The 27,457-nt window shown below is 44.1% G+C and overlaps 1 protein-coding gene across 1 annotated transcript in view; it reads right to left on the bottom strand.

The window, feature by feature from the left end:
* Positions 1–27,457, bottom strand: part of AGBL1 (AGBL carboxypeptidase 1) — a 3,520,373-nt gene that overhangs the window by 2,621,034 nt on the left and 871,882 nt on the right. The window lies entirely within an intron of this gene.

Raw genomic sequence — 27,457 nt, 5'->3', positions numbered from 1 at the left:
AAGATAAGGTCATTTCAAAGCACAGGGAGCCTTTCTTTGAAGAAATATAACATACCAGGTCCCTCATGTTGCAAGCCTGCATACATTGCTCCGAGGGGGCGGTAATGTTTGCAGTAGGTGAACACAGGTGCCCTCTAAGACATTTTCATCTTTTGCACTATGAAGTGCAAAACGTAGGTGTAAAAAAGCTGTCAAAAGCTCCTTAACACCACTTTTTTGAGTGCAGGAATACATACTTTATTTTGGCAACAACCACTAACACATGACATCACGATATAGATGCATAAAAGAAATAAACATAATAATGGCAATTCATGAAATCATTAAATTAATCCAACACGTCAAAATGAATACAAGTAGCATACACGTGTTCTTATTGTACATAGTCTCAAAGTAAATCCAATCTTATATACGTTAACATGTATCGATCGTTAGGCCTTGAAATCCAATTAAAATAACTCTCTCTTATGCCAAAAGAAGTCATCGTAAAATGAAAACTATTACTCTTTTGTTAATTCATTATTCTCTTTCGCCGGTGGTTAAAGGGATGGTCTAGTAAAAAATTTTATTTAAAAAATAGAAAGGCAACATAAAAAATAAATACTAGCATTCTCCGTTTTAAAACTTCCTATGTAAAATGTTGAGCTATTGCGGAAAACAAAACAACCGCGTTGTTTCTACCTGAATCTGCTTTCCCATTTGGGGCTCTCGGGCTCCCCTGGGAGCACCGGAGACCCAAAGTGATAGCCACAGCAGGCAGAAACACACACGGTTGTGTTGGAAAACGCTGCAGTTTTTCTTTCCAAGTTTCTCAGGCTCCTCCAAGCTGGAGGAGCCTGAGAAACTTGGAAAGAAAAACTGCAGCATTTTCCAACACAATAACGTGGTATTTATGTTTGCGGTCGCTTCAAAAGCGACCGCAAACATAAATACAACGTTTTTAAAGCTGCGGTTTTATTTCTAAGTTTTCCAGGCTCCTCCAGCCTGGAAAACATAGGAAAAAAAACACAGCTAGTGCTTATTTTGAAAAAAATAAATAAATAGCACTTACCGAGATTCAGCTGCAGCTTTCCTGCTCTCTTCTCCGGTCCCCGTCCTACGCCTACAGCACTAATGAAGGGAAAGCCACCCAGAGGTAGCCTTTGTTTACTACAGCTGGCTGGCTTTTCCTTCATTAGTGCCGCAAAAGCAAAAGCCAGCACAGGAGGGCCTCCATTTCACAAAATGGATGCGCCCATGTGCTTGCTTTTGCGAATTTTGAGCTTGAATAGCTCAAAATTTTACATAGGAAGTTTTAAAACGGAGAATGCTAGTATTTTTTTTTTTTATGTTGCCTATCTATTTTTTAAATAAACATTTTTACTAGACCATCCCTTTAACAGTAGTTAGCAGGGCTGTATCATTCTATTTAATATAAAAATGTTATCATAGCACACTCCTTGGTTTATGGCAACAACACATTTCTGAATATGGAATTTTGTAATGAGCATTGTTGGCAAATATATCATTTAAAATCTGATGAGACAGCTTCTAGCTGACTCCATCCATATTGAATGACACATCACTTAGTGTCTGTTATGTAAACATAGTTGAATTCATTGTGTACAGAGAAAGAAGGTGCAGACATAGGAAGACATAAAAGACGTTTTAAAAAATATCCTCATTAATTTGAAGCATAGTTGAATCTTTGAAACCCCATATTTCAGAACCATAAGATCCGATAGCCATTGACTTTGCAAGATAGTCTCTTGCTGTTTTTATCGATCAATCACAATATAGATCAGGGACAGAACAAACACATACAATATAAGAAATAGGTGATGTACAAAGGTAACCTTATGCAAGGGGGCAGGTGCTTCAAATTAAAGATGAGTACTGTAGAAATATACTCAATTGCATTATTGCACAGGATTGGGGGAGGGGCAAGGTCGGATCGGTAAGGTAGAGGACATGGGGAGCTAAGTGAAATCTAAGGTAATCGTTGAAGAGATCCACATCTGGGATGGCTTTGATTGTGATGAACCGCAGGCGCCAATGTAGTGGAGCAAGTAGGGATTAAGAGTTGCGTGAAAGGAGGCACAAGGAGGCATGGAAAATGGAGGTTGATTGTGAAGGAGGATCACAGGGAACTAAATGCTTTGTAGACCGTGGTAGGTCAGAAGAAGGACACAGACTATGATAAGCCATTTCACTGTAGTTTTGATCAAATAAAAGGAAAAATGCTTATCTCTCTATTTGATATAAGGTGTCCATACCTAACAAAACTAAGGTGCTTGTCAGTCATCAGTCAATATCTTGGCAGAATCTGTCCACTGTTCAAAATTAACCTTAATTGACCCTACCAATACGATAAGAAATAAAGACAGGCAAACGACTTCTGTCTCCTGTATTTTGGCTTTCACCAACTTCTATTCAGTTGTTAGATCGACAGGTTTTTTTCTGAATATTTTAAGTAGAAAAAAACAATTAAAACTTTTTATTTGTTTTATTTGTGGGGGTTTCCCCCAAGGCCTCCTCTATATTATATTTTCCCTATTCCCCACACCCCGTTACTCTTTATAGCCCCTTACCCCAGCCCCATATTATTCAATTTGTTCTTTCAGTAAACAATCTTCAGCAAAATACTCTGCGAAAAAAAGCCTGGCAATGTAACAAGTTGCACCCTTCTATTCAGTAGCTGATCTCAGATAATCTCTGCTGACTGTTTTGCTCAGCTTACACAATTTGTTCAATATGTTATTGGGCTTTTGTTTTTTTCCTCTTGTTCTGTGCTCCTTTATTACTCTCTTATTTTGCATTCTCTTCTTTTTTATACAGTCCACAATGTTTGATCCCTTTTTGATATCTGTCTTTGGACATATGTTCTGATCCAACCTTATACTTGTGCTTTTAACTTAAGTTGTACTTGCTTCTTTGATTATACTTTCTTGGTCCTGGCTGATGTATGAAGATTCCAATGATGATCCTCATCTACTTCTTGAGGTTTCAATATTACAATCCTTTTAGTTTGACTGGGACAAGTATGATTGGTCCCATAATGATTACCATCCACTCCTCTGTGTTTCAATCTTACAGTCTCTTTATCTTGACTGGGACAAGTATAATTAGTCCCATAACAATTCGCATTCACTCCTATTGGTTTCAATATTACCAGTCTCTTTATCTTGGCTTGGGCGAGTATGATTAGTCCCTTAACGATTAGTCCCATAACGATTCTCTGTCCCACTCCCGGTTCTCCTGTTATCCCTATTACCTTTTGTTCTTAGGGCTACCATAACCAGAGCTTCTACTCGCCCGGGATCAGCACTCTCTTCTGCCTGACTGGTCTCTGCTGTTTCTACATTGCTTCATCCTTTGCGCCATCGTGTAGGATGGACATTCGGGATTTCCGTTACCGCTAGGTTCTACGTCTTCAGTCGCGGAGTGGTCTCCTGTTGTTTCTAGGCCACCGAGTCAAACATAAGGTTTTCGTGGTCACGCCACCACCATCCTTCTCTCTCTCTAACTCTGATTGTCAGGACATCGCATGACTAACCTTTCATCTCTTGTTCTCTTCTTAAGATACAGCATGTTTACTTCTGCTTCTCGTTTTCCTCTGGTGACAGGATGCTGTGTGTCAGACTTCATCTCTGTATTAGCCTTCCCGCTGGTTCATAACTTGCAGGTATTTCTCTATTCTCCAATCTCCTCTCCATTCATGTATGATGTAGTCTAAGGTCTTCCCTGGTGTATCTCCAAGTCTCTCTTTGTCAGACGGCTTCTATGCTCCTCCACACATCATCCTCCTCGTCTCAGTTAAATGCGATGTTTCATTTAAAGAAACATTCACTGTTTCCATTTGACAATAACACATATTGGCTTTTTCTTCATACACGTCTTCATAGGATATGTTCAAAGATGTATTGTTTGGATGTTTTCTAGGGAGTTCATTGCAGGAATGGAAGGGGAGTCTCTCCCGGCAAGGTCCTACTTGCCTCTACTCCTAGGGAAGGTGTTGTGGAGTGGGGTCACCTCCCTAGCCTCACAGGGCATAAGGGATGAATTCCCACGATTCGTCACAAGACAGAGATACAATCAAACAGATACTGAGGAACAAGACAATTCATAGCTTTGTAGGCAAGAGAAGGAAATTCAATAGAAAGCGGTTTTGCATGGAGAGCCAACCAGACTGGTGTCAGTAGGTGAAAGTGGGCAGGTTCTGGGTAGGTTGAATAGAATGTAGCTATCAAAGCTGAGGACATAGTATAGAGGGAGGAATGAGTAAAGAGGAAGGTCAAGGAGTAGGTTTGAGCGATCATCAAAATTGATGAGCACGAGGGCGGGAAATTAGAGTTTTCGTAGAGTGATGAGTAAGAATATACACATTTTCTGAATGTTGCGAATGTTAACACAAGCAGCTGATTTGGTGGGAGTGATGAATTGTTACATATGATGGTTGCTATCAAAAAGGACCCCATGGTTGTAAGCTTTGAGCGAGGGAGCAAGAAGGTCAGATGGGAAGGAGATTTGAGAGGGGAGTGTAAGGGATGGCATTGGAAATCATGAGAAAGAGGACTTGCATTTTTGAAGAGTTCAGCATGAGGCAACAAAGAACCATGCAGTGACAGATTGTATTGAAGCAGTTGGTAATCCATTCTCAGATGGCTGGGGTGAAGGAGGGAAACAAGAAAATGGTTTGTGTGTCATGATCAAAGAGATGATAGTGAAAGCCAAAGCAGGATAAGATCTTCTGAGGTCAGAGGTACGGCGGGTGAAGAGCAGAGATCCATTGACTGATCATTGGGTAATTTCGACAGAAAGATGGAAAGGGGCTGCGGTTTGCGAGTTCCAGGAGATTTTAAAGTAGGAACAATATATTTTGGAAGCAATACAGGCAATATCAGATTTGTGAAACCCAAGGTCCTAGAGAGAGAGGAGTGTTAACATTTTCAAAGGCAGCAGACAGGTCGAAAAGCAAGTACATGAAGATAGTTGGGCGTGGTAAGCAAAAGAGACAGAGTTGTGGCATGCACAAGTTCAGCCTTGCTAGAGTGTTTAACATGGAAGCCAGATTGAAGTGTATCTCCATTGCCATTTCCACAATGGTACATAGTGATCTGGTTGAAGACCACCCACTCAGGTACCTTTGAATAATGGTGAAGGAGGGACAATGGGTGATAGTGTGCCAGAATGTTTGTCTCAGGAAAGAGTTTATTCTACAGGATTAGGACAGTTGTAGATTTGAGTGAGGCATTGAGGATTCTTGGGAATGTTAAGAACGTCACTGAAAGAGATGAGATAGTGGTAAATTATTTGGAGTGAGAGAAGCAGTAAATGTGCCTTTTGTTGAGAGTGTTAAGTACACTCAAGGATTAGGAGGGGGAAAGCAGAGAGTGGCAATGTAAGGGGGCATGCAAGTACAAGCATGAAAGCCCTATGAAAATAAATGAGTGCAGCCAAGAATATTTGTCAACAAACAAATGGCTACATTTTTTCAGATTGAAAGGTTTGGGGCCATATTCATCAAGATGTCAGCAGGGGGAAATCTGAGTTAATCGTGCACAGAGTGTATTGGATTCACAAAGAAATTCTTATTTGTGACTTGTTTTGCTCTTGACTTTCTCTTCTCTTCCAATGTGTTCCAGTAATACATCAAAGGTACAGCTCGCGATTCTGTTTTTATCAAATAAACTCTTCCAGGAATAAGTTAACAGTAAATCAGTTGTTATTACTAATAACGTCTTTATGAATCATCCACTTCATTTGAAAAAACAAAGTTTGAAAGTAAATTCTTGGAAATATAAGTTTGAAAATGCTGCTTTTAGTTTACATATAGAGCATTATAGCTACAGCTATTGTAGAAAATGTAGTTTGAAAGTGCTCTCTCATTGTTCTTGTTTGAACTTGCCTGTTATTCTCTTGTTCGTGTATGTTTGAAAGTGTTCTCTCATGATCTTGATTGAAATGTTCTATTTATTCTCTTGTGCATGCGCGTTCAAACGTGTTTGTTATTGTTCGTGATTGGCCTTTTCTCTTACTGTCCTGTGCATGTATGTTTGAAAGTGTTCTCTCATGATCTTGATTGAAATGTTCTATTTATTCTCTTGTGCATGTGCGTTCAAACGTGTTTGTTATTGTTCGTGATTGGCCTTTTCTCTTACTGTCCTGTGCATGTATGTTTGAAAGTGTTCTCTCATGATCTTGATTGAAATGTTCTATTTATTCTCTTGTGCATGTGCGTTCAAACGTGTTTGTTATTGTTCGTGATTGGCCTTTTCTCTTACTGTCCTGTGCATGTATGTTTGAAAGTGCTCTTTCATTGTTCTGTTATTCTCTTGTTCATGTATGTTTGAAAGTGCTCTCTCATTGTTCTTGTTTGACCTTGCCTGTTATTCTCTTGTTCATGTATGTTTGAAAGTGCTCTCTCATTGTTCTTGTTTGACCTTGCCTGTTATTCTCTTGTTCATGTATGTTTGAAGGTTCTCTTTCATTGTTCGTGATGTATCTTTTCGCTTATTCTCTTGGGTATATTTCACACTTCCAAGTAATCAAATGTCTTCAACGTTTACAATTGAAGGACAACCCCATTGCTCACTACTGGCAAACTGATTCAGCCTCAGACAGTTTCCTGGAGCAATGAATGATTTCCCACCTTACCCATTCTTTCATTTTCTTTTTGTTTTAATTGCTTCTTCCTTCAAACTTGATCAGTTTCGGATTTTCATTTTGCAAACTTTTGCATTTTCAATCTCATGCTTACACATTGCCATTGCTTTTTTTTCAAATGTAGCACCAGATTTAAATAATGTACGGATGGTGAAAGGTGTATTTAATTTGCTTTCCAAGCATCTAAGCAAATAATGTAAGAGAACATATTCAATGCTATCATCAAAAAACATGGCCCGTCGTGACATGTTTAAACTTCAGTGACAGGGATAAATAAGGCCTCTGCACACACCACTTTAGTGTGCCATGAACCAAGTGTTTATTAAAGAACACATTACCATTGCGTCACATTGCCTTATTGAGAAACAAAAAGGACATCTTATAAAGTTATGACCATTTCCAGCACGCTGTAGTGTCTTGTTCTGTAAGTCAAAATGGCTGCTGTCTGCAATTCATTTGGTGCTGGTGGCTATAAACTGAGGCGTAGACAGTGCAGGACCTGAGCCGGTAAGACCCACCCCAAATGTATAAATGCCCACTCCGCAGTGCTCAGTGGCCATTTACATATGTCAGTGTTTCAGCTGGGCACCAGGGGCCGCTCTCCCGCTCCTCTGTGCAGGGCAGGAAGTAGGATGCGCTCCCTGCTATCTGGTTTAGGTATGCATGGAGCGCAAGAGCCAGAGGCCTAGAGAGCAGCTGAGGAGGTGGTGTCATGTCGAGTCTGATGGGAAATAGGTAAGTAAAAAAATTATCTGTGTCTTCGTATACGCGGGTGTGTGTAGATTGTATGTATCTATGTATGAATGTATGCATGCATGCATGCTTTGGGTGTCTGTATGAGGGCATGTACATATGTATGCATGGGGTTGCCTCTGTAAGTACAAACATATGAATGTATGACGTTTGAATGGGGTGCACGGGTGTGAATGCACGTGTGAACGGGAATGCAGTGTGAATGTTCTGGGTGCTCATGTCAATGACGGAGAAGTTGTCTGGGTGCATGACTCGTGGGTGAATGTGTATGAATCTGGCTGTGTGTGTGTGTGCGTGCGTGTGTGTGTGGGTGTGCATTGTATGTGAGGCTGAGGCCCAGGGGGAAATTTAAGCATTAGCATTTTTTGACAGGGCCATGTCATGCTTTACTGGCATTTTTGGGTATAGCAAAGCCAACTTGTTGTGATCGGGGCAAATACAACATAAAAGATTGGGAGTAACCCAGACAACTGCGTGGTGAGTGGGAATTTAAAACAAGACCTGAGTCGCAGTGGAGACAACAGGAGGCGTGTCTTCCTGGCACACCCAGATATTGGTAAAATGGAGTGCTAGCACAATGTCACACCAGGCGCCCCACACCAAATTAACAAAAACAATGAATAACATTCCACAAATGGTGCCGTCAGTGCTTAATTTGTAAAAAAATAAGTGCCAGTGCCCAAAAAATCTTGGCCCCATAATGCCAGTCCCGGAGCCAGTGGGCAACGCCCGGAGCGTGGGCCGCCCGGGTCAGTTCAGTGGGATAGACATTTGCCAGGTACTGCCATAATGGCGGTACCTGGCCATAAGATGGCAATATCTGGGTAATAGTGTGAGTACCTGTGTTGGTACTCATTTATCGACCCCAGAAGGATGAAAGGCTGAGATGGCCCCACGTACCCTATATGTGGTCTCTCGGCACACACTACAACACAATTAGACAAATTATAACAATGTTGACTAGAAAGTGCCGTATGGTAGACATGTGTGTCTACTGTAACTGGGGTATAATAAGCTAAATTCACTCTCAAGGAATACATGACCTGTAGTGTACAACCCATAGCTTCTACTGTTAATAACCCCAAAGCCAACATACTGGTATAAACATAACCTATCGTAGCTGTTTCATACCAAGATTCCCCATTGGAGTCATACACCCTACAGTGTGATACACTATTCACCATTGCATAAGCCTCGCCTGTTGCGAGTACTGTACTGTGGAGAGAGTAGTATCTGGTGTTAGTTTTCACATAGGGGGTGTGGCTGTTGCCTGGGCTGTTCAGATACTGATAGCGACTCCGTTCTCTGTCTTCACGTTATTGATGTGGAGCGCTATATTAAGGTGCTTGAATGCGGCTCGCATTGGGCTTTTGACCCTAGTCGATAGGATGCTGCAAGGCTCTGGGAGATAGCGATTAGAGAGGAAAGACCTGGTTATCGGGCGCTCGGCCTCTGCTGCCAGAGCGGTCTCCCATTGGCCTCCGCAGTGTAGTAATGGCGGAAGGACGCTGTGCTTGAGCGCACGGGGTCTCCGGGTAAGGGAACGGGTGCGCGCCGCAAGGGGCACTCTCCATTATGGGATTCCGCGCACAGGTAGCTGCTTTGTGAGACCCGCTGAGTGATGAATGTGAATGCATTATATACGTGCACCTCTGAACCCCCACATACCAGAGGGGGGGCTGGAGAGGGGAGGGGGCACTGGCAGGAGGCCCAGATGACGAGACTGTGGGAAGAAGGGCGATGGGCAGGTGGGAGGATGGAGGAAGAGAGGATGAGAAAAGATAAAAACACTGCTTGAACTTGCCACATGGTGTTCCCTCACCTGCATTGCCCGGAATGCCCCTGAGGATGCCTGTCAGGCTGGGCAGTGGCCTCGGCCGCCTCCAGCTCTCCTGGTGCTGCCGCAGCATGTCCGAGTACTTGGTCTGCAGTCTGCTCCCCAGTACCAAGTCACGGGTTTCTGCCCTTCCCGGCAGCCCCACCACGGCTCACGCAGCTTGTCTGGAGGGAGCAGGCTGGGTTGAGGCAGCCCCGCCCAGCCCTGCCGCTCCCTCCCAGTGTTTTGTAACACTGACTGCTGGCCTGGCGCCATGGGGTCGCGGCCTGCCGCATTCATCAAAAAAAGGTAACACTTCAGTGTTACCTTTGTTTGTTGAATGCAGCGGGCAGGCGCCGGCAGGGGCCGCAAAGGATCTGTAAATTACAGATCCTTTGCAACTTAGGCGTCCCACATCCGGCGAGGCCCTGGGGGCCGGTTCCTGAAGCCCACACCTGGGTGGGCTTCAGGAACCGACCCCAGGGCCTTGTCATGAAGTGTTCCGGTGCCGAAAAAACTGTGCCGGTGTTGGGGACCGGCAAACACCGGCACAAATTAAGCACTGGGTGCCGTGTTTTCTGTATTTATATTTACACCACAAGATACAAGTAAAATACAATTTTGAACAAAATCAAGAGGCTAGTAAACAAAATTGAGTCGTGAATCTTTGAATTTCTGAATTTCTAAAAATAATAAAAAAAAGGTTGATGGCCTATATTAAACTTGGTTGTACTTGTAAGACATGTGTGCCCAGGCGACGTGTTTCGAGCAAACACTCTTCGTCAAAGCTGTATGCATCATGAGCAACGTTCAATCAAAAGAATATCATGGTATAATAACAATGAACAAATCATGACCACAGTTTGCACATTGTTAAAAACATGTAGACAAATAAGAACAAGATACAGGATATTTTGAGTCCATTTTAGCCACAAATATAGGAAAAACAGCCAAGGAAATGCTTTCCTGTCCCGCAGTCCCTCACCAAGTACCCCCTCATCTGTGCCAGATCCCCCATTGCCCAGATGGCCTCCTCACCTCCCTGCCCTCTCCCTTTTCCCTCACAACAAATGCTTTTTCTGTGACGCAGTATACTATGAGATGTCAGCTATTTGAGGCTATAGCTGCGGCTACAGAAAGCTTTGTGTTGCAAAAGACCCTCTCCAACTCTCAAATTTCACTTGGTGCCCTCAAACCACCTCCCCCCTTCTACAATAATGTAATGTTCACTTGTTTTAACCTGCTAATAGCTTTTTAGCTACTTTTCATTTACCGTTATCCTCGGCTATAGCAGCGGTTATCTCTCACAGTCATTTTTGTACTGCAAAAATGACTTTGCACTGCAAAACTACACTTTGCACAGGTCCATGAATCAGGTTTTGTGTCTGCAGTAGAAAGTCACGTTTCAGCAGCGGCCATCTCTCACATCGAGAGAAAAATAACATGGTGGTCATTTCATTTCTAAAAAACCTGTTTTAGTAATTTACCCGAGATATAGCTATTTATCTTTGAGAAGGCTATAGCTATTTATTTTTGAGAAAGAGGCACCCCCTTTGATGTCAAATATTTAAATAACTACTGCACAGAATATCCCTAAACCACGCATCGAGCGTGAGTCAACGCTTCGTGCCTAAGTTGTTTGGAACTTGATCCAAATCCGTTGAGTGGTTTTGGCCGTGCGCTTTGGCAAAAATGTACCTTGTTTGTCTATGACAAAATGAATGGGAAGTAGGCTACAACTTTGGGGAAAAAATGTGTTTGCCTTCTTAATAACTTTTCTATTTTGTAGGGAATCTTTACGAACCTTTACAGTCTGGTGGGGCTCACAAGTCGCTAATCAATTTCGAGAATTTGGTCAAATACATTACTCAAATCAAAAGTTATTAAGAATAGAATTTTGAGGGGTTCCTATGGGAGTCCGACTCACCTTAACTATAGGGCAGCGATGCACTTCTTCCTATGACTCAGTGGCCCTGTTTTTCTGAGACTTCAATAATCACAACATCAGTTCAAACCTCTATACGTGCCCTTTGTCCTAAGTCAGTGTTTTTCAAACTATTTGGCTGGTCCCAATACGGGGCGTGAGGGGACGTCCAATAGAGGGTGCCGGGCAGGGGGTGGGAGGACAGGGTCAAAGCTCTCCTCTTGTAAAAGGGTGGACGGTGACTGCTTTAAAAAAAAACATAAGATGCTTAAATTAAAACATAAGCAGTTTTAGCATTTGGTGGTGCCTGGCCAACAATATTCTTTCTCAAAGGGTGCTCAGCATAATAGTGTTTGGAAACAACTGCCTTAGGTGTTCACCTTGCAAAGAGATGACATTCTGTATCCGTTCTGTAAACCCTACACGTTTGTAACCCTGACATGTTCACCCAACCAGCACTTTGGGCAGATTTTACTTGGGGCCTTGTGCAGCAGAAGCAGGTTTCATCCCCACCTCTGCACGAGTGGACAGCAACAACACACAATCAGGCATTTTTTGATCCTCTCCTTTTCTTGGCGTTGAGAAACTTAAATCACTCTTTGTAATGAGGACCAGCACATGTGTTGCATTTTAGTATGTCGCTCCTTGGCTCAGTCCATGGGGAAGGAAATGTAGTACAGTGCAAAGTGTGCAGGGAGTGAGATGAAGCTTTTGCATGACGATGCACGGATCAGCATATTGCAAGTGCAATGGTTAACCTTGAGACCTCCCTCATGCATCAGACAGACATCAAGGACTTAATGAGAATGAGCAGCATGAATTGTGGTGCACTTTCTGCACAGGGGCCTGAGGCACTGCTTGAAGTTATCCTGCGTGTTGCATTTTCTGCAACATCCAGAGCGCCGCATTGCCACAATTCAACAGGGGCACCCGTAAACCACCATCAAACTCTCGTATATTAGCATTCTATATATGTACAACTTAAATACTGAGGTGACCTGCGTGGATTGGGATCACCAAGCAAAGCTACACAGCCTGTTGCCAAGGTTACCCGGTGGTGTATTGCTACATAGCAGGACAGGGATAAAACAGCGTCGTCGGCCATGCACGCTGCTTCCACCGGTTACTAGGACGATACAACATGTCAAAGTAATTTCCTCAGCATGGGAGCATGATTTTGCTTACCACGGCCACTCAGCAGCCCAGCAAGATTCTGCCTGCTGGAATCTGCCTGCTGGAATCTGCCTGCTGTAATCAAATGTGTAATGCTGATGGAGTCACTACAATCACTGTCTAATGAAGGAGGCCTACAGTCTGAGTCTATCAAGGACTACGACTTCCATGATGACTCGTCATTGGCTATGTTCGCTAGGTCCGGGGGAGTTGTAGTCCAAACATTTGGAGAGCCAAAGGTTGCAGAGCCCAGCTTTAAGTCTTGGGAGGATAGCTCAAGGGGCAAGCTCAGGGGCAACGTGCTTGCCTTGGAAGCAAGATGACACGGTGCACCACAGGTTCAATCCCCGGGTCTGCGCTTAGAAACCTCTGGGTATTAAGTGCGTTATAAATAACATATCATCATAATGGCACCATCCACTCTTCCATAACTGGTTTCTCACACCATTCACCATGGAGTGCAGACATACCGATTTAGATAACCGATGAACAACATTTCTGTTGGAGGTGAACAGTAACGAAATGAATACTTATATAAAAAAAAAGATACATTTAGGACCGATTCATGGATTTCTTTGCACGGTTCATAGTGACTTTTGCACTGGTTCAAAGTGACTTTGCAGTGCCGACACAAACCCTGAATCATGGAACTGTGCAAAGTGTATTTATTGCAGTGCAAAGTCAGTGCCATGACATTTTTGTGATGCAAACATGACTTTGCACAGCAAAACTAAACTTTGCACGGTTCCATGAATCAGGGTTTGTGCCGGCAGTAGAACGTCTCGTTTCAGCAGTGCAAAGCCACTCATGCAAAACATTCCGAGTGTATTTCCACTCGAAATTTGAGTCACAATACCAATTGCTCCAGGCCACGCACCCAGTTCAGAAACCCAGCCATTTTGGGTGTTCACAAAACTTTCGCTTGGCTCTAAACTCAAATAGTTTTCTTTGTGGCCTTTTCTTTTAAACAGCCTTGGAAAAACAATTTAAATGCTAATTGAGTCCGCCCCGACAGTGTGAATCTGAGCAGAGGCCCCTGGAAGGTGGAATTGCAAATTAGGTCACCTGACACTCCTCTCGGTTACAAAATCTATGTTATCATAAAGAATTCAAAAGACTTGAGTTCACAGTTTCTTTCCTTAAGGAAGGCTGACCACTGACAGCGACCGTCACTAGTATCTGTCTTTTATAAACATATAGCCCACGCAGACGTTCAGCAACAGAGAATGCAGAACAATCCCATTCTATAACACAAATCGTCTGCTATGTTTCTGCTCTCATGACCAGAGTTTTCGTTCTGCTTGCAAGGCTTCTTAAAGAAGATTTTGTTACATCACATTATACGCTTTTGAGGCGTTCTTGCGCGCAGGGGGCGGCTACCGCTCGGGAGAAGAGATGCTGTACCAGGAAAGAGCAAAGGCATTTAAGGAAACAGCAAATGAACAACAATGAGATGAGAGGGGACATTAAAGAAGTCACCTGCAGGACTATGCTACAAGCACAGTGCCACTATGTTGTGCAAATATGCTTCAAAACAAGTGAATTGCCTAATTCACAAAGAGGACCATCAGGCGAGGGCCAGGGTTTGCACACAGGTGATCTGCAGGTCAGGATGCAGTATGTGTGGGGTGGTAGCCAGACACTTACATGTGCATTGACAAGCTGCTGCCATATGCGCCTGGCGAAAGGAGCCTGCTAACGTCATTAGACCCAGCCCTTAGCCTACGTCAGGCAGTGGTCGAAGTGTACACAAACTAGTAGAGGAACTATGTACCCTATTTATTTATGTATGTATGTATTTATTTATTTATTTATATTTATATAGCGCGCAAGCAGCCCAGGGGCATTGAGGCGCTGTTACTTGCAAGAACTTAGTTACATAGGTACAGGCATGGTAGCGGTCATTGACACATTGTGAATACTACAAAACATCATACTGTTGTCACAGATATTGCACATAGTCATTATACTACAACTTATGCAACGGGTCAAATGATAAGTATTCGTGCTGATGTGAAGGGCCCTATGTGAAGAGGATGGTTTTCAAAACTTTGCGGAAGGAGGTGAGGGAGGCCCAACCTCGGATAGTGGGAGGTAGGGCATTCCAGTGAGTCGGTGCGAGATAAGGGAAGCTGGATCCGCCCGCTCTGGCTCTTTTTACTAGTGGCACAGAGAGCATGTTGGTATACAGTGATCTGATTGGCCTGGCCCCATCGCCATACTCCCTCCCACGCGCAATACAAACATTTAATCACACGTGACTGCTGTTTGTGGAAACGTTCGGTGCAGTGCACTAAAACTTCAAGTTTCAACTTGTTCCTACACTTTTATTTTAAAAGGAAGCCATTCCGGAATGGTTTCTTTTTAAAATAAAAGTATAGGAGCAGTAAAACCCAATTTAAAAAAAAAGTAGAGGAGACCCCACTCCCAACCGCTACCGCCCACTTCAACCACTGACGTCAGGAGTCTGCAACCTGTGGCTCGCCAGATGTTTTGGACTCCGTCTCCCATGATCCCCCGCCATTGGCCATACTAGCTAAGGCTGATGGGAGTCATGGTCCAAATCATCCGGAGAGCTAAAGGTTGCAGACCCCTGGCCCGCATCATTAGTAGAAGTGTATTTCTCATGTCCCACTGTGAAGGACCAGTTTCCCGACATTTTAGTTTTGTATTTTCACACCCAACATTGAGGCAGACAGGCAAATCTGTACTGACACACTAATGTGCTGAGTGAACATTTCTGCACATTCACGTGAAAGGCAGGAGTTTGAAATGACCCCTGACCTGCTCATGTTTCCGTCCAGTCTGCACCTGATTAGTCCAGACATAGACAGCAACTGGAGTGCTGGTATGAGTGCACCCATCTACGAATCAGGAAAACACTCACAACTGCACTTGGGATAAGCATGTCCAACCCCGGAGGCGCGACCGGAAGTCCTGCAGTTAGGCTGTTTTCTCCGAGTGCTCCCGCATGATCCTACCAATAATAGCCATAACTCTGCTATAATTGCTTTTATAGCCCCCGAAAATGCTGCAAAACTGAGCAAAGCACACCAGAAGCTGAAACGAGATGGTGAAACAGAGAAGTAAGGCCACAGAAAATGGGGGCCGACTCGGAGATGCAGAAGATATGGTCTCCAAAATGGCGGCTGTGGGACCAGGACACACTGCATGGAGACTGGCAGAGCCGCAAGCACCAGCAACATGCCGGAAGCAAAGCTGAGGCCGGCGGAGAGCACCCGCAGAGAACCCCCGGCGGGAGTGGAGACTCTGCAAGAGGTGGCAGGAGGGAGCGCAGCACTGCGGAGCCCTGAGTTGCGAACGTGGTGCATTGAGCGTAAGACTGCCCCCCCCCACGGGGATGAGGAGGAGCAGGTTTCAGCAGATTGACCTCACAGAGGAAGTGGACACCACAGAGATGGGTTTGGTGGGCTCCAGCCAATGTGCTAAGGCAGCATTGCAGAGTCCTGCAGATGAGGTGGGTGCGGGCAGGTTGGACCGTTGGGTAGTGCTGAAGCAGTCTGCAAGCAAGAACACACTGTTGAGCCTGGGCCGGCGACCAGAGTCGCTTACTAAGAAGGCTTACTAAGGACTAAGAAATACAACAAATTGCAAGAAAACTATAAAGAAGCCATAAACAGATCTAAAACCCATTTGGGGACGTGAATTACCCATCTAGGGAACCCTTTGCTTTTCATTCTCTGGTTCCTGTCACCTGAGCACCCGGACCAAGAACACACATCCTAGGCTGGAGAGGCTGACTTGGGAGATCACCTAGCTCCTGGTGGAAAGTGTAGCGGATTACCGGCGGCAGTGAGTCCCTGTGGTGGGACCCCAAGTACAACCACAAATATGGCAAGACTAGCCACACAGTCATCGGCAGTGAGACAAACCCCCTCCTTGGGTCAGAGCACAGAGACACTCCAGGGCCCGGAGAGAGAGCGCTGGGATCCAAAGGTGCCCTGCCCTATACCTGCAACTGAGGGTGCTCCTGGGGGTGTCATCAAAGCAAAAGACTGGTAGACTGCGTGCCCGGTGGAGTGCTGAACCGCACATATGCCAGACAAATAACATCATTGTGAAGAGGGTGAGGCTAAACAGACACACATGGACATGGAGGCTTTTGTCAAGAGAGATGCAGAAACTGAGTAGAGGCCGTCACTGGCTGCTGAGGGGGGCGCAGTTGCCTTGCAAAGGGAGTTATGAGAGGAGAATTACATCCTTGTGGCCATTGCGTTGTTAAAGACATGTCTGGAACAAAAGGTGGAAGCAACGTCATTGTGGAAGTGGGGCTGCTGAGGCATTATGTACGGACCCTGTCAGATCAGTTAGGAACTGTGGAAATGCTGGTGCGTGAAAAGACATCCAATGTGGTAGCCACCTGAGTGCGGATGTCTGAGTTAGATGCCAGGATGCGAATCCTAGAACACTGAATAGAGGATTCCAAAGGGAGGGCTAGGAGAAATAATATAAGGATCGTTGGGCTACCTGAAGTCAAGGAAGGACGCAACCCGACCACCTACGTTGAAAACCCTGCATGAGATGAGCCCAGCAACTATAACTCAGGGGTTCACGGGAGATAGGGGGCATGGCTCGTTGGCTCCGAGACCACCCCCGGGGGCTCTAACAAGGCAAGTGATAGGAAGGATTATGAACTATAAAGACAGAGAGTGGATCTTTGCCTTCTTTAGAGATGGGAGAAGCATTGTACATGCATCAGCGAAGCTCACAATTTACCCAGACTACACGATGCTGGTGCAGAAGCGGAGAGCTATGTTTGGGCCCACAAAGGAACATCTGTGGAGATCAAATGTGACATACAAGGTAATATACGTGGCGAAGCTCAAAGTGATCCACAACGGAAAGCACCATTTCTTCGAGGACACTAAAGTGCTGAACTCTTGGATGGACACTCAGGGGTTTGCACAGCTCCCTGAGAGGAGAAACAACGCCCCATGACCAGTGGTAGAAAGGAGACAACAGAGTTATGACCCCATGACAATCTAAGGCAACAGAAAAGAAGCCATTTGCAGGAAATGGAGGTTTGCAGATTGAGAAACTTGTTCTGTGTGTGTGGGTAGTTGCCTGTGCAGGTTGCTGGGATGCCCCAGTGGACATTTAGTTTAGGATGCCAGTTTTGAGGCTTCACGCTGCCGTGCCCTTCTCAAGTGGGGCGGAAGGGTAGCGGAAGAGGCAGCGGGCCAGAGTACAAATTATGCTGTGGGGCTGTTGGTTATTGGTAAGGGGGAGGACTGGGAAGGGTATCCTCCAAAGTTGTTTGGTTTTCACCACTTTATGCGAATGGGACTGTTTTAGTTGTTTGTGTGTCAGGTAGTTATTTGGAAGGCACAGTTGGGCAAAACGTACAGCTTACAGAACGCTCAGTGGGTGTTAGTTGTTTAGTGCAGGAGAGTGGCTGGAGTGGAATGGGTCTGCAGATGACAGTTTTGCAAGTGGCGTAGGTAATCAGGGAGCGACATTTGGGAAAGTGGGCGGTCAGTGGGAACTGAAGAGACCTCGTAAAGTGAGAAAGGATGGCTAGTGGCCTACAGTCAGATGGAATGTCAAAGGCCTCAATGATTTTGTCAAGAGATTTAGAGCACAGGCCTATCTGAAAAGGAAAGGGATACACATCACACTACTGCAAGAGACACACCTTACTGCAGACAGACAGAGCGTGATTGGCAGAAAATGGGGAGGAAAGATGTACGGTTCCCCTTTCTCAATGTGCGTAAGGGGGGGGTCTTAGATGGGTTTCACCTACAGTTCCATTCCAACTGTTAAGAGTTTAAACACGATGATGAGGGAAAAATTGTGTTGATACACGGGTTCATTGAAAACAGGGAGGTGTGTATTATCAACACATACACTCCTAACAGCAATACTACTATGTTCTTTAACTACCTTTAATCTATGGTTGCTGCGTTCTGGTGTGCTATGTGGATTTGTGGGGGAACTTTAATTGCACGCTGAACCCCTTGTTGGATAAGTCATATAACAAATATAGAAGACCATCCAGCGAGAGCCCATGTATGCCACACTATGACGTTTCTGATTAGTGCATGTATGGAGAGAATACCACAGTGAAGTGATAGGATACTCCCACTATGTTGCACCATTTGGTGTCTATACTCACTTGGACTACATTTTTACAGGGCAAGATACGACAGAGGAGTTTGCAGAGATATAGTGCAGGTCCTTCTGATCACATGCTGCTGGCTGCCACCTAGCAGCAGTCTCTTGCTAGGCCACAGATTCCGACTTGGCACCTGCAAGTTGAGGCCCTAGAGGATAGGGTCTTCAGAGATAATAGAGGAATTATTTGAGACAAATATGGGAAGCATCATGGAGAGAGTACTCTGTGGGATGCCTTTAAGACAGTCATGAGGGTAGCAGCAATTGGGAAGATGGTGGGCTCAGGAGGAAGATGTTAGAGGCCCTAGAACGAACAGAGGTAGACATTGAGATGTTTGAAGGAAAATGGGAGTCGACGGGGGAAGCAGAGGGGCACCTCGTAGCCTTGCGTCAAAAAGGCATTAAAGAATGCGAAAGGCTAGACAAATTTGAATATGCCAACTATACCCAAAGGGTACATGTGGAGGGGGATAAGCCTGGCACATTGCTGGCGTGGCTGTGTAGCAGAGATGAACCCAGAGAAATGGTATGTGCCATACAGGATACTAAGTGAGACATCATAAAAACCGAAGGTGAGATAAACAAAGTGTTCACCAAGTATTACGAGACTTTGTATTCTGAGGAACTGGCAGGAAATGAGGGGGAGAACATGAAGGCTTTGGCTGTGATTGCGCTGCCCCAAATAGACGGGACGGGAGTAGACATTTTGGACGCCTCGATCATGGTAGACGAGATCCTATTGGTCATGCAGTCTCTGTCTAGAGGTGAGACTCCTGGGCCGGACGGCTTACCGGGAGAATTATAAAAAGCTACGCAGTAGCACCCACACCGAAGCTCCTTGAAACCTACAATTAGGAGACTTCCACAGAGCACATGGGAATCTGTAATCGTACCAATACTTAAACCGGTTAAGCCTTCTGCGGATTGAGGCTCCTATAGTCCTCTATGATTAATCAGGACTATAATATTCTCAATGACTCATTAGCAAACAGATTAAAGGGGGGAGATTAGTGGGATGGCCCACATTGACCAGATGGGCTACGTGCCGAACAGGAGCACTGCCTGGAACATAAGACAACTCCATCATGTGATGAACGGCACCAAGGACCTTGGGATAGACTGCACAATACCTCCTCTAGACACAATTAAAGCATTCAATTCTGTTAGATCGGACTGGCTGCGCACAATGCTAAAGCAATTTGGAATAGGGAAGGGGTTCCGCAGATGGGTTCAGTTACTGTATTCACAACCCTAAGCCAAAGTGCAGACAGGAAGACATATATCGGGGGGGTTAGAGTTGCAGAGGGGTACTAAGCAGGGATGTCCGCTGTCACTGATGCTATTTATCCAGGCCTTGGAGCCGCTGGCAGAATTTCTGCGAAAGGACTGTGGGGAGGCAGGGATATTGGTGGACGGAGTCAGACAACTAGTCTCAATGTATGCAGATGATATGCTGGTTTATGCTAATTTGCCAATTGAGAAATTACTGCACATCCTGGATATAACAGACCGATTCAGCGAGCTTTCAGGCATTCACATAAGTAGGGAGAAGTCCTGCTTTTTCCCACTCGCGGACCTGGCTGGCCTGAGCCGGACCTTTTGCCTGACTTTCGGTACTTGGGGGTAAATGCCATGTACGACTTGGCTGCTTCCCACAAACACAATAAGCAGAGGGTCCTGAACGGCGTCCTCCAGTCAATGTCGTTCTGGCAGCGGCTGCCTCTGTCGGAGATGGGCAGAGCTGCCCTGCTCAAAATGTTGTTACTACCCTGCGTGCTATACAATCTCATCAACATGCCTATGATATTTCCAGGAAGTTCTTTGCAGCGTTGGATTCACAAGTGCGGACATTCTTGAGGGGTAACTGCAGGTGCAGGATTGTGATGGATGTCTTGCAGGGAGATTATGAATGGGGCGTAACTGCCTAACTTCAAACAGTACTACCTGTCAGACCAGCTGCAGTTTGTGTTGAGCTGACTGGCAGACGAGGCTACGCTGGACTCAGGGCTCCTGCAGCACACAATTAGGTGGTACTTCCTGAAAGAAGTCCTGTGGGCGAAGGATCTTGGAGTCAAACCAGAGCCCTTGATCCTGCAAATGTGCAAGCCAATATGGCACCGGGCATGGAGGTTGGTTGGTGTTAGGGATCCATACTCCCCGAACATTCCGCTGGTGGCTCTTGTGAGGAGCGGGTGGGACTCTGCATTGCAGATTATGGAAGAGCCACTAGGAGTTTCACGGAAGGACGGGAAGCTGGTGGTCTTTGGAACATTGAGGGGGATTACTGCCATACATGTGGACAGTTCCTGATGCACCAGACTTTGGTTAAGAACATTCAGAAAAAGATGGGACGACTTCCCGGGGAGCACAGAGCGAAATGATTGTGTGCATTAGTATACACTAGGCAGGTATCGAGGAAAGCTAGATTTAAGCTTATTCAGTTATATGTACTGCCTAGGGCCTATCTGACCCCCCATAGGATTTCAGAATTTAAGGACACAGGAGGGACCTTCCCCAGATGTGAGCATGAAGTCGCTGACTTTTTTCTTATGTTTTGGTCCTGCCCAGTCATTGGCAAGTTCTGGCATGAGGTGGTGACCAGTGCTGCTAGAGGGGGGATAAGGATGCAGGCGTGGCCCACCAAAGCCTGCCTGTTGGGCCTATACCCCAGGTGTGGGACTCATGAAGGACCTTATTTACAAATTAGCCAAGAGGAGGATTGCTATGGCTTGGAGGGCACCTGAGGGACCCAGAATTGAAGCTTGGTGCACAGACTTAGAGAGATGGGCCTTGGCAGAACCTGCTGTGTGTCACAGGGCAGCGTACAGTGGGTTGAATGAGGGGAGTGCGAATATGACTGCCTGGGAAGCACTGGTACAGGCGATGTTTCCCCCATCTGATGCATATCCCCTGTAGATCTATGGCTGTAATTAAGTGACATGGTAGACAACTCGCCTGAATGTTAACACAACATGGGGATGCGTGCAGGGGAAGAGGGAACCGTTTGGTACAAGGGGATGAGAATGTTGGCTTTTGGAGAACAGACATTGAACAACAGGTGAGATGATAGTGCAAGATGGTTGACACTGAGGCTGGAAAGTCCCGGCCTCCATGATTTAGCAGGACACCCGAACCCTGCAGCTGAACACTGGCACTGACCAACGGTCCGCAGACAGGGAGGGACAAACGATACGTTGTGAACATTGAGGGGAGGCAATGGTCGGATGAGCAGGGGGGGGGGGATTAATAATTGCAGAGGTGTTGTTTTTGTGAGCGGACTGAATTGCACTCGTCTTGATGGGGCTTGTTTTTAGGTATGTGGCCTTGTGTTTTGTTTACTAAAATGCCAATAAAGTATGTTAAAAAAAAACACACCCAACCCCCTGCAGACACAATGGGTGCCCTGGGCACAGGGTAAGTGTAATTTGAAACAGAAAGCACAGATTCCCCTTGTGCAAAAAGCTTTTTTTAGGATCGGTCAGATACAAATGGTGGCTAGAGTCCTTCTAGAGACAACCTGCCTTCTGTAAGAGCTCTTGGAGGAGTATAAAGGGGGGCACTGGTGTCAATCACCTGCTCCGTGATGTGGAGGGTTACCATTTCCTCTATCGGCAAAGTGGCAGATTTTTAATGACTGCTGTATTAGAATGAAGGATTCTGTACTTTTTCCTTGTGATGCAACTTTTAGCTGCACAATGTATGGACACATTACAGTCAATAGGAGGTTGCGCATGCTTTTGTGAAAACAGTTTCTGATATTTCTCCTCATCATATTATATTGAGCAAGCATTTCCAAAACAGATGCAGCTGGATATTCATTTCAGGAAATGGCAATCCTTATTGTCTGAAAATAGTACATGATTAACATGACTTTTGCAGGGTTTAATCAAATGTGAATTCATTGACATGTAAATGCAAACTGACTGGTTTCTTGAACATCCATAATATATTGTTAGCAGCCCGTCCCAAGGGCTGGAATGAAGGTAACTGGTCAGCCACCGGAGGTATAAGCCTGAGCAAAGCGAGGGCGTATAATGAAGGCACAGGGACGTTGCCCTCTGTTCCAGCCCTTGGAACGGGGTGCTAACACTACTGGCACCCCAGGTTACCAAAGCATTAACCCGGTGTGTTAAAAAACAAATGTTCATTCAAAGCGCATGGTGTCCCGTTCATTGAATACCAATAATGTGCCAAGATGGCCACCATGGTTGTTGAAGACAGTGCGCCATGCGGAGCCCCCCTTTTATTTCCATAGCAGCCGCAAACCAAGAAGGAGGGAAGCTCCTGCAGCAGCGGTGGCAGGTGCCGGCGCCACAATCAGGTAAGTGAGGCTGCAGAGGGAGGCTGGGATAAGATTGTTAAAACAAATTTAAAGGGTGGGTGGAAGACGGTGGCCCACTGCAGGTGATGCAGCCTGCGGGTTCAATGGAACGCGGGCTGAGACCAGAGGTTTCAACCCACGATCCGCGGAATCCGATTCACTGCACCCCCCCACAACTGCCCCGGGCATGGGTTCTAATTGGTGCTATAACGTATCTAACATAAATTATGGTTGAAGAGCAAACCGGTAAATCGACACTCTGGCAGACATGTTTAATGGAAATCATGAGGAATTATATTAAAAGGCAAAGCTATAATAACACACATTGGCGGTTGCCAGTCATTTCATCGAAAAAAAATGGTCGAATAACAAACTGATCGAATGAAAATGATCGAAAACCAAATGGTCGACAACAGATAGAAATAATGTAAATAGGTCAATAGGTCGAAAACAAATGATCGAAAGTGAAATGGTCGACAAACGAGTGACTAATGTGACAAGCATATGCGCAAGATATAGATGGCATTAACATAGAAAAGGGTCACAGGAAAAAAAATAAACACACGAGTAAAGAACCTCATATTACACCGGTGATCACAGATGATGGTTAAAAACAAACTGTCAGTACTTCATGAAGGTGACAGAGAGCACAGCTGATGAAAACGTTCGCTGGTACAACGTATACGTACATAAAACAGCGGTGAGTTACACACGTTAAATAAACAAAATGCATAGTGGTTCACACAATTTCATATTACTAATGGGGGGGGTTCCCCCCCAACCCCCTGTTTTTTTAATACATTTTTTTATAGAAATACGAACCTTCCGAACAATTGAATAAGTAATCACACATTTTTTTCAGCACATGTATATGTTCGATTTTGCATTTTTGACATTGGCAAAGCTATAAATGCAAACTCATGTACCGAAAAACAAGTGAATTATTTAGAATCATTTTAATATTTTGCTATTTCAGATACTACTTGAGAGAGAAAAATGGAATTCATAAAATCACAAAGAGGCGCCGATCAGTTAACACATGAAGGCTACATATACAATAAAGAAAGCACAAAGCAGGAAAGAAACTACTGGAAATGTAAAGAGTACACCAAAAATAACTGCAAAGGAAGGGCGATTACGGTTGGCGAAAACATACATTTAACGTGCGAACATAACCACATGCCGGACAATACGGAGGTTTTCATAAGGAAAACACTGAACATATTAAAAGAAAATGTTGAGAAAAATACAAATGAAGCATCGACTTCTCAGGTTAACAAGGCGTATGAAAGTTTGCCACTACATATAACGGCACAGATGCCAAACACGACAACTGTAAAACGCAATATAAATCACCAAAAGCAACAGAAAGAAAACTTACCCATGGCACCAGTAAGTTATGAAAATATGGTTATACCAGAGGTATTACAGATAACTGAAAAGGGAGAGCATTTTCTATGGAAAACTTTGGAAATTAAAAAGGAAAAAAGTTAGTTTTTACTACTTTTCAAAACTTAACACATTTAGGCAATTCGAAGACTTGGCATGGGGACGCGACATTCAAAACCTGCCCAACTCCATTTCAACAATTTTATAGCATTCACGGCACAGTAAATGAAACCGTAACACCTCTAATCTACGTTTTAATGCCAGGAAAAACCGAAGAAATGTACAGCTGTTTATATAAATTAATACAAGAATCAATGCCTGAAAAATACCCGGAGACTATGATCAAGGACTATGAACAAGGACAAATTAACGCTTTTGCTAAAGTATATAATGAGACACATATTCAAGGGTGCTTTTTTCATTTTAGTCAATCAGTGTGGAAAAGAATTCAAAAATTAGGGTTAAGAACATTGTACATAAGTGATACCGAATTTCAGCACCAAATCAAACGATTATACGCATTGGCATTTGTAAGAGAGGACATGGTTACTACGTATTACGACACTTTGATTGCTTCTAGTTACTATACTAATCATGACGAACAGTTAAGCACATTACTAGACTACATGGAAAACACATGGATTGGGCAACTTACGCGACATGGAACAAGACGCAAAGGGAAATATGAGATTAAAAATTGGAATTGCTACACATCGGTCATTAAGAAAACCCCAAGAACGAACAACGTACAGGAGGGATGGCACAGCAGGATAAATAAAGAATTTAATTCACACAACCCAACATTATGGCACTTCCTTAAAAGTCTGAAAAAAGAACAAAATTTACAAGAAATAAAGGTGTCCCAGACACTGTCACTCGAAAACCGACAAATGGCAAAAAGAAAATACAGAGACCATGAAGAGAGGATATCGAGCATAGTTCAGAATTTTGAAAAAAACTGAGCCAATACAATATCTTGAAACAGTAGCATATAATCTAAAATGTTAAAGAAAAATAGAATGAACTCACCAAACAGAGAACTCCGGTTCAATGCAAGAAAGCATGCATCCAGAAAGGAAAAAATCCATGTAAAATCCACCGAATCCGCTGATGCATCGCTCCACCGAAAAAATATTCCATGAAAAAGTGCAAGAGGAAAGCAAAAATCCAATGAAAAATCCACCAAGTCCTTTTTAACATCCATCCAGGAAACGAAACGAAAAGATGCATCGAGAAAGCAAAAAATCCATGTAAAATCCACCTAATCCACTAATGCATCGGTCCACCAAATAAAAAAATCCATGAAAAAAGTACAAAAAGAAGGCAAAAATCCAATGTAAAATCCACCAAGTCCTTTTGAACATCCATCCAGGAAACAAAACGAAAAAATGTATCCAGAAAGTGAAAATCCAATTTAAAATCCAAAGAAACACTGTGATCCGGAACTTGCAAAAAAAACATCAGTTGGTGAAAAAAGCAGATCCGTTAAAAAAACCCATCAAAAAGACGATCCGACGCAATAAAATCCAACCAGGAGAAAAAAAACCATTGAAAAATCCATCTAGAAAAAAAAACCAGGAAAAAAAAAATAATAATAGTCCATAAGCAGGTCCGGAGCGCGAGCAGCATGCATCCTACAGGAACGAAGGAACTTCTAAAATGGCGTCTACGTCGCGTACGTACGACGTCATGCGTTACAAAGTGAACTAAAGTTGTATTTACAATAGCATTAAATAATAGTGAAATAGCCCCATCTAGCGGTAAAAGTTGAAAACACAGTTATACCTAGTTCATTTTAAATTACATTGCAAATATTTATTTATTTATCAAATATCACTAAAGAATTGTATTAAGAAATAAAAATAAATAAAAAATGTACAATATTTTAATTACAAATACAAACTGTATTGCTGTAGTTTAGTTTACTGCATTTCGACCAAAAAAAAATACTAACGACCAAAATGCATTTCGAGGTAATTGTAATTCGACCATATTTATTAGACCAAATTAATTTCGACCAGTTTTTATTCGACCAATTGTCTGGACACCCACATTGGCAAAGCCATTTGTCCTGGATATTAAACGGTAGAGGGTAATACTTTTTTCTCCTGTGTGGGCTTTACTATTAATTGTTACCATCTACTTCAGGGATTTGCCTGCCGCAGATCTCTAGATGCTTTGAAGTACGACTCCCAGAACCCTTCTTTATTGACTGAGCTGGCTAGGGCTAATGGGTGCTGTAGTCCAAAACAGATGGAAAGCCAAACTCCTGTTCTCTACATGCAAAGGCAGGGATATTAACTTTGACATTACTAATTAAACTTGCATGCAAACTTTGCACAAGGCAGATTGAAAATAATTTTGTGAATTGGGCTCATATAATATATGGTTACACAAGCGTATACAGATTTGCATATTGTGCCACCGTAATCTGTTTCCCCTTCCTACGGAATGCTATTGCATTATTGGTAATGATTGCCATTGAATGTGATAATACTATCACATCTTATTTATTGTATTGTATTGTATTAAGTTATTTATATAGTGCTCTTTCCCCACTTGTGTGGCCTCAATTTGCTTTTTCCTTGGTTGAACGCCCTTGGTGACAATAGTCCATGCGATTGGAAAATTCTAGGCGGTTTAGTTTAGGAGATGTGTGTGCATGTTGCTGTTCTAGGACTTGGGTGGCGGCAAGGCTCGACTAAGCAGCCCAAGAGAGGTCAGACACATGGGTGGGTGCTATTGAGGGTTAGAGATAGATTGCTTTTGTTGAGAGAGTCTATGTGAGGCCAGCTATACCAAATTCCTTTCGGGTGGTGGTCGCTGCATGCTAGTGGTAGAGGTGTTGAGGTACGTCAGATGTTTCAGTCTGGACGGCTTTTTCTGAGCACTAGAGCGGATGTGCTTGGCCATAGGTGTATTCTATCATGCATGGATGCTTGGCCATGCCTGCGGCCTGTGTCCACGCCAGTGGTGTGAGATATACGTATTGTAGGCTGTGAGATTGCTCGACTGGGGCAATATATGTCCAGGTCTAGAATTGATGGGCCTGTACCAGTGGGCCTAGCTTTCATAAAATAGCAGGTATCTGCTTATATTAAACAGGGATGGAGGCTACTTCTAGATTCGAGAGTCCTCTATAGTGGGAGAGTGGCCTACACCTAACAGTGCAATTTGAGTACAAGGCTAAGCACAGCTAGATTTGAGAGTCCTGTATAGTGGGAGAGAAGCCTACACCTAACAGTGCAATTTGAGTACAAGTCTAAGCACCGCTAGATTTGAGAGTCCTGTATAGTAGGAG

This window comes from Ambystoma mexicanum, chromosome 11 (genome assembly GCF_040938575.1).
Source record: "Ambystoma mexicanum isolate Mex_15411 chromosome 11, UKY_AmexF1_1, whole genome shotgun sequence".
Taxonomy (NCBI): Eukaryota; Metazoa; Chordata; class Amphibia; order Caudata; family Ambystomatidae; genus Ambystoma; species Ambystoma mexicanum.
This window is presented reverse-complemented; position numbering and strand designations above follow the sequence as displayed.